The following is a 12,328-nucleotide window of genomic DNA, read 5'->3' as shown; positions in this document are numbered from 1 at the left end:
GGCGTACAATCTTACATTGGTATAGAAGACATATACATTAACCAGAAAACACACCTCTTACACACATCGAGAGCCAATAAGGGAAATTTGAGATAGGACAGAGCCAATAGAAAAGGTTGGAAAACAAGGTGTCGAGTAACTCAAAGAAGCCTCTCCTTCAACTGTGTTTGCCACCCCTCCCCACATGTTAAGGTATTAACGTGTCTGTAACTGGTTTGCAGGTGGCGAGATACGTTTGTGTGTTTTGGAGGACAGTTGTGAAACGAGAGAATACGAGCAAAGGACAGCGGAGGCCAGAAGATAAGATAAAGTCAGGAGAGAATAGTGTGAATCAACAGATAGTTGAGACGGGGATTAGAAAAACCAGGCAGGGATTAGTGTACTCGGCCAGTCCCTAACACCAGCTTTGTAAACAGAGGCAGAAGGCTATTTGGACACAATATTGCAGAAAAAGCAGAAAGACTTCGTTCGTCGTGCTGCCATGATTGGGAAGAGTCGAGGATGTTGCGCTCTTTGATGAATGTGGCAAATTGGCTGTTGATGGCTTTCTCGATGACTTTCGCTGGGCAGGGTAGCAGGGAGATGGGTCTGTAGTTTTTGAGGTCGGTGGAGTCCGCCAAGAGTTTCTTCAGGAGGGGATTGATCTCATCGTGTTTCCAGTCGTCAGGGAACGAGGCGGTTGCCAGGGAGCGGTTGATGGTGTGGCAGAGCATGGGTGAGATGGTCTCAGCGGCTCTGTTGAAAATGTGGTAGGGGCAGGGGTCCATGGGGGCCCAGGAGTGGATTGACTTCATCGTCTTCAGTGCGTCTTTGTGGTGAGGGCTATCCAGTTGTCGATAGCTGACTTCAAGGTGTTGGGGGGGTTGGTGAGGGTTCAGTGTGTTGGTTGTCTTCGTCGAAGTTGTCGTAAATGCTCTTGATTTTGTGGTGGAAAAAGGTGCAGAGTTTGTCACAGAGGTCTTGTGAGGGAGGGATGTCGGTGGACTCGCTGGTGGGTTGGGTGAACTCCTTGATGATGTTGAAAAGTTCTTTGCTGTTGTGTGCGTGAGTGGAGATTCTGTCTTCAATTGCTTTTTTCCTCGTTTTTTTGATGAGCTGGTGGTGGGCGTTGTTGGCAGCTCTGAAGTTGTTGTGGGCTTCTGTGGATTTGGTGTTCCACCAGGCCTTTTCGAGGCGGTGGCAAGCGCGTCTGGACTCTTGAAGTTCGGTGGTGAACCATCTAGCTTTCTTGGCATGGGTGTTGTTGTTTTTCTTGAGGGGGCTATGGTGTTGGCGCTGTCGGAGATCCATCTGTGCATGGTTTGGGCTGCGGTGTTGGCATCGTCGTTTTCCGCAATGGTTATGGTGGAGTTGCTGATTGGTGAGGTTAGCTGGTCATCGGTGATTCTGGTCCAGTTTCTTCGTGGGAGCAGGTGCTGGTGTCTGTGGATGGTGGGTGTTCTGAAGGTGAAGTGGACGCATCGATGGTCAGTCCATGGGAGTTCGGTGGTGTGGCTGAAGGTGATAGAGTTTCTTGTTGTGAAGAGGGGGTTGAGGGTGTGTCCTGCTGAGTGCGTGGGTTTGGTCACAATCTGGTGGAGTCCAATGTTACGGAGGTTGTCCAGGAGGGATGTCGTGCTGGGGTCCAGTTGGTTGTCGAGGTGGAAGTTGAGGTCTCCCAGTAGTGTGTAGTTGGTGGACGCAATGGCATGCGGGGAGCTGATGTCCGTGATGGAGTTGGCGAAAAGTCCATGGGGTTCAGGGGGTCGGTAGATGAGGGTTCCTCAGAGGGTAGAGGTAGGGCTGGACAGTATCTTGAACTGAAGGGGTTCCATCAGGTCTGTGGGCTTGTCGGGGAGTGTGCTCAGGCGGAGGGTGGATTTGTGGACGATGGCGATTCCTCCTCCCGGACGGGTGGGGCGGTCCTTCCTGGAGATCTTGTATCCTTGGGGAATAGCAATGGCGATGTCCAGTCCCGAGGTGGTGTTGGTCCATGTTTCGGTAAAGAATGCTACATCCGGAGGAGGAGCCTAGCGCGCAACCAAGATGGCCGCGTAGGTGCGAGGCTCCCGAGGACCTCCGCGACCTCCTGAATTAATCCTGGCTATATCCTGTCCTTTTTGAGGGGACTGTGTCGGTGAACCCGAGCTGAGGCGTCACCCGTTTTCCGTGTTCGAATCGGACCCCGAACACCGGCGGGAGCGCCGATCGAAGGTTGCGGCCTTCCCCGCGCCGGCCCCCCGGATTGGAGTAGTGGGGCGATCCGGGGACAAAGTGAACAACAGCGGCGGGCACGGCTGGGCGACTCGCGTACCCCGCGCTTTCACTTTCACTTTTGCGCCCTCCTCGCCTCCAGCGAGGTAGGGTCGCGAAGCGGGGTGCGGCGGTGTGGTCTTGTCCAGGTGCCCGGCTGACCCGCCAGCTGTGGATCGTCCTGCGGTGCGGTGGCCGCCCTCCCCCCCCCGGACCCCGTGAACGGGTCTATCGGCCCTTTTGAGGAGATTGGCACGACGGTGGGAGAGCAAGCATGTCCACCAAACAAGATGGCGACCGGGCGAAGGTGAAGACAACCCGCCGTGGCCCGGCGCACCAATCCAACAGTATGGACCGCTACACTCTCCAGAAGGGATCTCCGGAGACATCGCGCACGTCCCCGGCGGGCCTGACGGAGACGCCTGCCCAGCCGGTGGACCTGACCCTCCGGGACGTCATGGGCGCCATCGCGGAGATGAAGGCCTCGGTGGACCAGCGCTTCGACACCCTAGCGCAAAAAATAGACTCGGTCCTTGTGGATGTGAGCCTGGTGCGGGCAGACCTGTCTAAGACGAATGACCGGGTCGATTCCCTGACCCACACCACAACGGGCCTCGAGACAGATGTGGCGGCCCTCCAAAAGGAGGTGCGCCGGCTTGGCCAGGCGAGCGCCCTGATGGACCGGCGACTGGAGGATTCCGAGGGTCGGGCCAGGAGGAATAATGTTCGGATTGTGGGGGTGCCGGAGGGACGAGAGGCGGAGGCCGCCGACCTTTTTGTGGAAGATCTAATCCTTACCCATCTGCAGCCCCGGGGCCTGAGTAAGCTTTTTGCGGTGGAGCATGCTCACCGGGTCCCTGGGGGCAGGCCGAAGACCGGTGCCCCGCCGCGGCCTCTCATTGCCCGGGTTTTTAACTTTCGGGACAGGGACGCTATCCTGCAGACCTCCAGGCAACAGGGACCGGTCAAGCTTGACAACATGGATGTGCGTTTCTACCCAGACTTTACTCCGGCGGTCCAAAAGCAGAGACTGAGTTTTCTCGGTGTTAAACGTCGCCTGCGGGACCTGAACCTAAAGTACTCAATGCTCTTTCCAGCTAAGCTAAGGGTGGAGGTGGAAGGTCGCACGCACTTCTTTGATCGCCCCGAGGCGGCTGGGGACTGGTTGGACACTCTGCCTGATGATCGGGGCCGGGGGGGTGGGGGGGGTGCGGGCGGTGGAGAGGGCCTGCCGGATCAGAATTAAGGGGTGAATAATAGGCCCTGCTCGGGACAATACTTCTTTACCATTTCTCGATTGTGTATGTTCCCCTCCTATGGAGGTCGTACGGGGTCTGTTGGGGGCTTCCCTCCTCCTCTGGGGTACTAGTTAGTCTTTCTCTATGGGGCGACAGGCACACTGCACTTTGGGGGGGCTGACTGGGCTCATGCAGGGGTGCAGGGAGGGGGGAGTTCTGTTGGGATGGGGGGGTGGGGGGGGTGTGTTGTTTGTTCGCACCGCAAGGCAAACCCTTTACTGTATTGCTGTTCTCGAAATGCTCTGTGGGGGACGACTGATTGCTTCTATGTATGATGGGGGGTAGGGACTTGGCTGTGTTGTCCTGGAATGTTAACGGCCTGGGGGATCGGATTAAGCGTGGTGTGGTCCTGCAGTTCCTGAAACGTATATCGCCAGATGTTGTCTTCTTGCAGGAGACACACCTTATAGGTAACTCCTTCCATGCCATGAATCGGCGAGGCTATCGTTTGGTGGCCCACTCGGGCTTCACTTCGGGGTCGCGGGGGTGGGTATCATGATCAAGAACTCGCTCCCGCTGGAGATTGATGAGGTGCGCCATGACGAGAGGGGACGCTACACTGTCCTGGTGGGTAGAATGGAGGGTAGAGTGATTGTTTTCATGTCAGTGTACGTCCCGCCTGGGTTACAAGCTACTACATTTGCGGACCTGGGGCGCCTCCTCTTGGACCTCCCGGGTGGCCTGCTGGTGGTTGGGGGGGACTTCAATGCGGTAGTTTCTGGGTCTATGGATCGTCACCCCCCTAGGGACCTCCCCCGGGCACAGGCGTGGCTGTCCGGCCTCTTAGACACACTGGGCCTGGTGGATTGCTGGCGACTACAGCACCCTACGCAGCTGCAATACACTTTCCACTCGGGTGCCCATGGTAGCCTCTCGCGACTTGACTACATCCTGGTCCCGGCGGCCCACGCTGGGAGGGTAGGAGAGGTGTGCCATCTGGCGCGGGGTATTTCGGATCACTCCCCATTACTGTTACATTTTGATGTCTTCCCGAGGGGGGAGGGCAGGGTGGCCCCAATCAATGCATGGTACTTGCGAGACCCCACTATTCGTGCCGACTTGATCAAATCCTTACAGCGATATTTTGACGAGAATGTGGGGTCTGTCTCTTCGGCCATCTCCCTGTGGGAGGCCTTTAAGGTAGTCCTCAGAGGGGAGGCCCTCTCCTTTATCTCCCATGCCCGGAGGCGTGAGCGGGAGGAGGTGACCCGGGTGGAGGCCGAGATTGTGGAACTGGAGGGTGACCTGGGGAGCGGGGTAACGGATGCCAAGTTGCATGTTTTGCACCTCAAGCAGGCGGCCTATAGGGCCCTCGTCACGGAGGCGGCCAGGGGCCTCAGTAGAGAGCAACAGGGACGATTGTATGATGTGGGCGATAAGGCGGGTAAATTGATTGCGTGGTTGGATAAGAGGGAGAGAGCGAGTCGTGTGGTTCCTTTGATTGAGAGGATGGATGGTACGCGTGTCACCGAGCCGGAAGCCATCGTCTCCTGCTTCGCGGATTACTTCCGCGAGGTGTACTCCCCGGTTTCCCCCTGCTCGGAGGAGGATTCCCATTCCCTGCTTCGGGACATAGCGCTGCCCTCCCTTTCGGTGGAGGACAGGGATTCGCTGGATGCTCCTCCCACCTCGGACGAAATTGCCCTGGCTATTCGCTCGGTCGCGTCCGGCAAGGCCATGGGCCCTAATGGTCTCCCCATCGAGCTTTACAAGCTGCGCCCGGATGTACTAGCGCCCCACCTACGCGCGATGTTCCTGGCGGCCCACTCGCAGGGTTCCCTCCCGCCGGACCAGCGTCTGGCCACGATCGTGGTGATACACAAGGAGGGGAGGCCCCGTGAGCGGGTCACATCCTACAGGCCAATTTCGCTCTTGAACGCGGAACCCAAAATCCTCGCCAAGGTGTTGGCCAACCGGTTGGTCGGTGTGGTGGGCGACTTGGTCCACCAAGACCAATCTGGATTTATACCCCATCGCAACACGGCTCTTAATCTGCGACGCTTGCACGGGGTGCTCGCGCGTGTCCCGTTTGTGCGGGAGCCGGCCATCTTGGCATCCTTAGACGCCACCATGGCGTTTGACACGCTTGAATGGCCATACATCTGGGCGATGCTGGCGAAATTCGGATTTGGCCCGGGGTTCATTAGCTGGGTCAAATTGTTGTATTCGGGCCCATTGGCGCAGGTGGTGGTGAATGGGCGAGTCTCGGCCCCATTCGAGCTGGGGCGGGGCACGCGCCAGGGTTGCCCCTTGTCGCCGCTCCTGTTTGCACTGGCCTTGGAGCCCTTGGCGGAGTGGCTACGGTGGCACCCTTCTATCCGTGGTCTCCGCTGGACCCCTGAGTATGAGGACCGCGTGTCCCTCTACGCCGATGATATCCTTTTGTATCTGGCCTCCCCGCGCAAATCGCTGATTGTCCTGGTTGATGTTTTGCGCTCCTTCGGGCGTAACTCAGGCCTTGTCATCAACTGGGCGAAATCCTGCGTATATGTGCTTTCCGGGGAGGCTCCGGCCCTACCGCGTGACTGCCCGATCCAGATTGCCTCCCAGGGGTTCCGGTACCTGGGTATATATATCACTCTAGACCCGGAGGCCCGCTATGAGCGGAACTTGTTGCCCCCCCTCCAGCGATTGCGAGAGGATGTGGCGCGTTGGCGGCGTCTTCCGCTCTCGCCACTTGGCCGAGCGGCCTTGTTTAAGATGATGTCCTTGCCGCGCTTTCTGTACGCCCTCCAGAACACTATGGACTTGGTACCAGCGCGCTACTTCCGCGAGGTGGAGGGCCTGCAGCGGCGCCTGTTCTGGGACGGGAGGCCGCGTATTGCTCTGGCCAAATTGACGCTCCCGTGGTACGATGGGGGGGTCGCCCTCCCGGACATTAAACGGTATTACTGGGCCTCCCAGCTAGCTGCAATCAATCATGGCCTTTACGGGCCCGCCTTGAACCCGGCATTTGAAATGGACAGGATGCTCCTGCCCGGTGGCGATTATAATCGAGCGCTCTACTCTGGCACGCCCGACTCCCGTCTGACGGGACCGACGCGTGTCATGGTGCGTGTATGGCACGCGGCTAATGCAGCTATGGGGTGGAAGGACCGTTTGACCCGGGCGTCACCGCTATATGCGTCTGAGAGGTTGGGCTCCCTGTGGACATCGAAGGGCTTCGAGAAGTGGGACACGATCGGAATCAGCACGGTGGGAGATCTCTGGACGAGGGGGGGTTTCAAGACTTTTGAGACGCTGCAGACGGAGTTTCAGCTGCGAGGCAGTGAGTACTTTCGATACTTGCAGGTCCGCCACGCGCTGGCCTCCGTCTTCCCGGATGTTGCGTCCATTCCGGAGTCTTCCCCCCTGGAGGACAGGGTGCTAGATGGCCATGTACCAGACAGCACGATCTCCCTTATATATAAAAAACTGATCAATGACAGATCGTGCCTGCTGACTGGCCTCCGCGAGGCCTGGGTTGCCGATGGGCTGGAGCTGGACGACGAGGACTGGATCTCCGCGGTGGCCTCTCCGAAGGAGGTGGCCATCCCGGCTCGCCTTCGCTTCGTCCAGCTTAAGATCCTTCACCGGGTTTACGTCACGGGGCCGAGGCTTCTACGTATGGGCTTTGCTGGTGACGGATTGTGTAAGCGCGGCTGTGGTGCTTTGGCAACTTTCATGCATATACTGTGGGAGTGCCCGAAAGTAGAGCGGTTCTGGCGTGGTGTGCATGAGGTTTTGCGTGTGGTCACGCGTGTCGCATTGCTGCCTGAAGCGAGGAGATGCTTGCTGAATGTGTGGGAACCAAATGATTATTCGGTCCCGCAGACGCGGTGGGTGACTCTGGGATACATGATAGCGAAGCGTGACATTGCCCAATTGTGGGGATCCCAGAGGCCCCCGGCGGTGTTGGCCTGGAAAGAACATATGGATTGGTGTATGTTTCGTGAAAAAGTAGTGTATGTGGCGAGGGGTAAGCCTGGGGCGTGGGTGAAAATCTGGAGCCCCTGGAACGCCTACCGTGGGGGTATTTGTGAGCCGCCACTGCTACCGGTAGCCTCGCCGGCCCCATCTCCTTAGCCGACCCCCTCCCTCAGCCGTGGGCACGTGGCTCCCCAGTCCCTGCTATACTCCCATTCCCCTCTTCAGAGTTTTGCTGCTGGTTAGGATCCCCCATTTACGGAGCACGTACTGTTACTTGGTTCGCGGGTTGCCTTGCGGGTGTGGTTTTTTGTGTTGTTCTGTTTGACAAAAGGAAACCGTATTGGGGGCTAGGAGTTATGCGGCCTACGCCATTGATTTTACCTGATTTGCCAATCTGCTCCGCCGAGAGACTCTCACTGTATGTATGCTATATGCCTTTTGCTACTCTAGCGGCCGGCCGGATGGTTGTAGGCCCATGCCTGTAACTTTTTCATCGTGCAATAAACGGTTTCAAAAAAAAAAAAAAAAAAAAAAAAAAAAAGAATGCTACATCCGGGAAAGTGCTGTCGAGGAGGTCCCAGATTTCAGTGACGTGTTTGTGGAGGGATAGGACGTTGAAGAGGATGCATTGCAGGGTCTTCGGTTCAGTTGTGTTCTTGAGGGTGGATTGCGCTGGGTCAGTGGTCTTGGCGGAGCAGCAGGTGTGCTTTAGCGGTGACAGCTGAAGGGTCTGTGGGTGTCGGCTGGTGATGCTAACTTGCAGTTGTTGTTGTGGCCTGGGTTGAGAGCGTGGAGTGCCGCTGGATCGTAGCGTTGGTGGTGCAGAGATCCAGGGTTCCTGGCACTGGTCGCAGTCGGCTTGTGGACGAGCTTGCCTTTGGCGCCCCGGCGGCGGGGCCGTGGCTGCCATTAAGTAGGGGTCGGGGAGGGCTGGACAGTTGGGAGGCACAGGCGGGGAGGGGAGCTGGATTGGGCCAGTCGCACTAGTCGTGCTGGGGGGGAGGGGCTGCAGGGGCAGCAGCGGCGGGGAAAAACGGGCTGAAAAAGGCAAAAGAAAAAAGGCAAAAAGAGAGAGAAAAGTGCAAATAAGGCAGCAAAAGTGCAAGAAAGAGTGGAGGAAAGACAAAGAGGATACAGGAGAGTGAAAGGGGGAGATTGAGATTAGGGTAAAAAACGAGTGAAAAACGGAGGAAAGACACAGAAGGAGATTGAAGGGGGAGCTTGAAATGAGGGGAAAACGACAGAAAAAGTGCAAGAAAGAGTGGAGGAAAGACACAGAGGACACAGGAGAGTGAAAGGGGGAGATTGAGATTAGGGTAAAAAACGAGTGAAAAATGGAGGAAAGACACACAGAAGGAGAGTGAAGGGGGAGATAGAAGTGAGGGAAAAAACAAGTGAAAAAGGAGAGAAAAAGTGGAGCAAGAGAATGGGACAAAGGTCTACTGGACCACCAGGGATGAGGCGCAGGTGAAACCTGCGGGTGGAGGAGGGCCTTGAACACCAACACTCAAGAGTGCAGGGGCTTGGGGCAAGGCCTCACTTAATGGTGGAGCTGCGAGGGAGGGAGAGCAATTTCACTGACAATGAGTCAGTGGTCTTGCTCGCCTGTCCCAGCAGCGGCTGCTATTAACTAGGGGTCGTGGAGGGCTGGACAGCTGGGAGACGGGAGCGGGGAGTGGAGCTGGATTGGGCCAGTCGCACTGGTCGTGCTGTAGGGGAGGGGCTGCGGGGGCAGCAGAGGTGGGGAAAAACAGGCTGAAAAAGGCAAAAGGAAAAAGGCAAAAAGAGAGAGAAAAGTGCAAATAAGGCAGCAAAAGTGCAAGAAAGAGTGGAGGAAAGACACAGAGGACACAGGAGAGTGAAAGCAGGAGATTGAGATTAGGGTAAAAAGCGAGTGTAAAACGGAGGAAAGACACAGAAGGAGAGTGAAGGGAGAGCTTGAAATGAGGGTAAAACAACAGAAAAAGGGCAAGAAAGAGTGGAGGAAAGACACAGAGGACACAGGAGAGTAAAAGGGGGAGATTGAGATGAGGGTAAAAATGAATGAAAAACGAAGGAAAGACACAGAAGGAGAGTGAACGGGGGAGTTTGAAATGAATGAAAAATGACAGAAAATGGAGGAAAAACCCAGAAGGAGAGTGAAGGGGGAGATAGAAGTGAGGGAAAAAACAAGTGAAAAAGGAAAGAAAAAGCAGAGCAAGAGAATGGAGACAGAGGTCTCCTGGACCACCAGGGATGAGGCGATGGTGAAACCTGCGGGTAGTGGAGGGCCTCGAACACCAACACTCGAGAGTGCAGGGGCTTGGGGGAAGGCCTAACTTAATGGTGGAGCTGCGAGGGAGGGAGAGCAATTTCACTGACAATGAGTCAGTGGTCTTGCTCGCCTGTCCCCGCAGCGGAGGGCTGGACAGCTGGGAGGCGGGAGCGGGGAGGGGAGCTGGATTGGGCCGGTCTCACTGTTCGTGCTGGGGGGAGGGGCTGCGGGGTCAGCAGCGGGGAAAAATGGTCTGGAAAAGGCAAAAGGAAAAAGGCAAAAAGAGAGAGAAAAGTGCAAATAAGGCAGCAAAAGTGCAAGAAAGAGTGGAGTAAAGACACAGAGGACACAGGAGAGTGAAAGGGAGAGATTGAGATTAGCGTAAAAAACGAGTGAAAAACGGAGGAAAGACACAGAAGGAGAGTGAAGGGGGAGCTTGAAATGAGGGGAAAATGACAGAAAAAGTGTACGAAAGAGTGGAGGAAAGACACAGAGGACACATGAGAGTGAAAGGGGGAGATTGAGATGAGAGTAAAAAATTAGTGAAAAACAGAGGAAATACACAGAAGGAGAGTGAAGGGGGGAGCTTGAAATGAGGGGAAAACGACAGAAAATGGAGGAAATACCCAGAAGGAGAGGGGATATAGAAGTGAGGGGAAAAACGAGTGAAGCAGGAGAAAAAATACACAGCAAGAGAATGGAGACAGAGGCCCACTGGACCACCAGGGATGAGGCGCAGGCGAAATCTGTGGGTGGGAGGAAGGCCTCCAACACCAACACTCGAGAGTGCAGGGGCTTGGGGGAAGACCTCACTTAATGGTGGAACTGCGAGGGAGGGAGAGCAATTTCACTGACAATGAGTTAGTCGTCTTGCTCCTCCTTCGCACATGCCTGGTTCCCACGTCTTCCCACAATCTGCTATTGTGTGGCTGAGGTGCCATGCAGTTGACGGCTTATGTGCATGGCTGGCCCAGGTTGCCAGAGTGAGTTGTGCTTTTGTGTCTAGTGGGTGGGCATGTTGTATGTGAGTTTGTGACATTTGCATTCCCAGTGTTGTGAGTTGCATGGTTCTGGAGTTGAGGTGTGTGGTGTATTCATTTGGTACTTGCCAACGAGAAGGGTATTTACGTAGGTGCCTACCAGGAAGCGCTGGGTGATGATGGGCTGTCGGTAGACATAGGACTCATGCACTCAGAATGGGTGGTTGGCGTGAGGTTGGTGGAGATTCCCAGGTGGTCCACTATTGCCTGCACAGTGATGGTATGCATGTGCTTTCGGTAGCGGATATTGTGTGTAGTGTCACCAGGGGGCACAAGTAGGACATGTGTGCATTCAATTGCCCCCTGACACGTGAGGGAATCTAGCTATGGCTTTGACAGAAAAGCGCCGACGTGACGTCGGGACGCATGCAGCCTGCGTTCCACGAACCCGGAAGTACGATTCGACCGACGTCATCCCGCACGGAGAATATTTCCCGGCAGCCAAAAACTGCAGGGAAATCAGGACGACGCGCACAAGGAGCACCTGTACGCGACGGACAGACATGGACCCGAACCTACGTGTCATCCCGGCCCTCATAGCAGTCGACCTCCTCTACAGGTACCGACGCAGATGCCGCAGAAGGTCAGAACAGCACCCAGGGGCAAAGGGGGGGGGGGGCAGGACACAAAACCCCCACCCAAGTCACACAGCTCACATGCCCTGGACATACCTGACCTCCAGGCCCTGGTCACTTCGAGGGGGTGGGGGCGTGTCCAGCAACGCCAGCGTCCACCACAACGGAAGTGGGCGACGACACGAACCGGCAACACAACAATACAGGTACGTACCGTACCCACGCCTTAAGAGCGTGGGTACGAGTCGTACCACGCCCACACCTACGTCACCCCAACAATGGCGGTACGGGCCGTACCCATGTGCCAAAGGCCTGGGTACGGGCCGCACAAGCATTCCACAGCGTGTGCACGGGTATGTACGGACCGTACCCTCACCCGCGTATGTATGGAGCGTACCCCCACCCCAACAGTGTATGTACAGACCGTACCCTCACCCGCGTATGTATGGAGCGTACCCCCACCCAACAGTGTATGTACGGACCGTACCCCCACCCGCGTATGTATGGAGCGTACCCCCACCCCAACCGTGTATGTACGGACCGTACGCTCACCCGCGTATGTACACCAGTGTATGTACGAACCATACCCCCGACCGCGTATGTATGGAGTGTACATGGCCAGACGCTGGAGGGGTGGGTGCAGAGTCCTCCCAGCAGTGCCCAGACGCAGGAGGGGTGGGTGCCTACCACTCCCAGCAGTGCCCAGACACAGGAGGGGTGGGTGTACAGTCCTCCCAGCAGTGACCAGAAACAGGAGGGGTGGGTGTAGCGTCCTCCCAGCAGTGCCCAGAAACAGGAGGGGTGGGTGTAGAGTCCTCCCAGCAGTGCCCAGACACAGGAGGGGTGGGTGTAGAGTCCTCCCAGCAGTGCCCAGACACAGGAGGGGTGGGTGCAGAGTCCTCCCAGCAGTGCCCAGACACAGGAGGGGTGGGTGCAGAGTCCTCCCAGCAGTGCCCAGAAACAGGAGGGGTGGGTGTAGAGTCCTCCCAGCAGTGCCCAGACACAGGAGGGGTGGGTGCA

Source organism: Triturus cristatus, chromosome 6 (assembly GCF_964204655.1).
Source record: "Triturus cristatus chromosome 6, aTriCri1.1, whole genome shotgun sequence".
Taxonomy (NCBI): domain Eukaryota; kingdom Metazoa; phylum Chordata; class Amphibia; order Caudata; family Salamandridae; genus Triturus; species Triturus cristatus.
The sequence above is the reverse complement of the archived record's forward strand: the minus strand, read 5'-3'. Positions refer to the sequence as shown.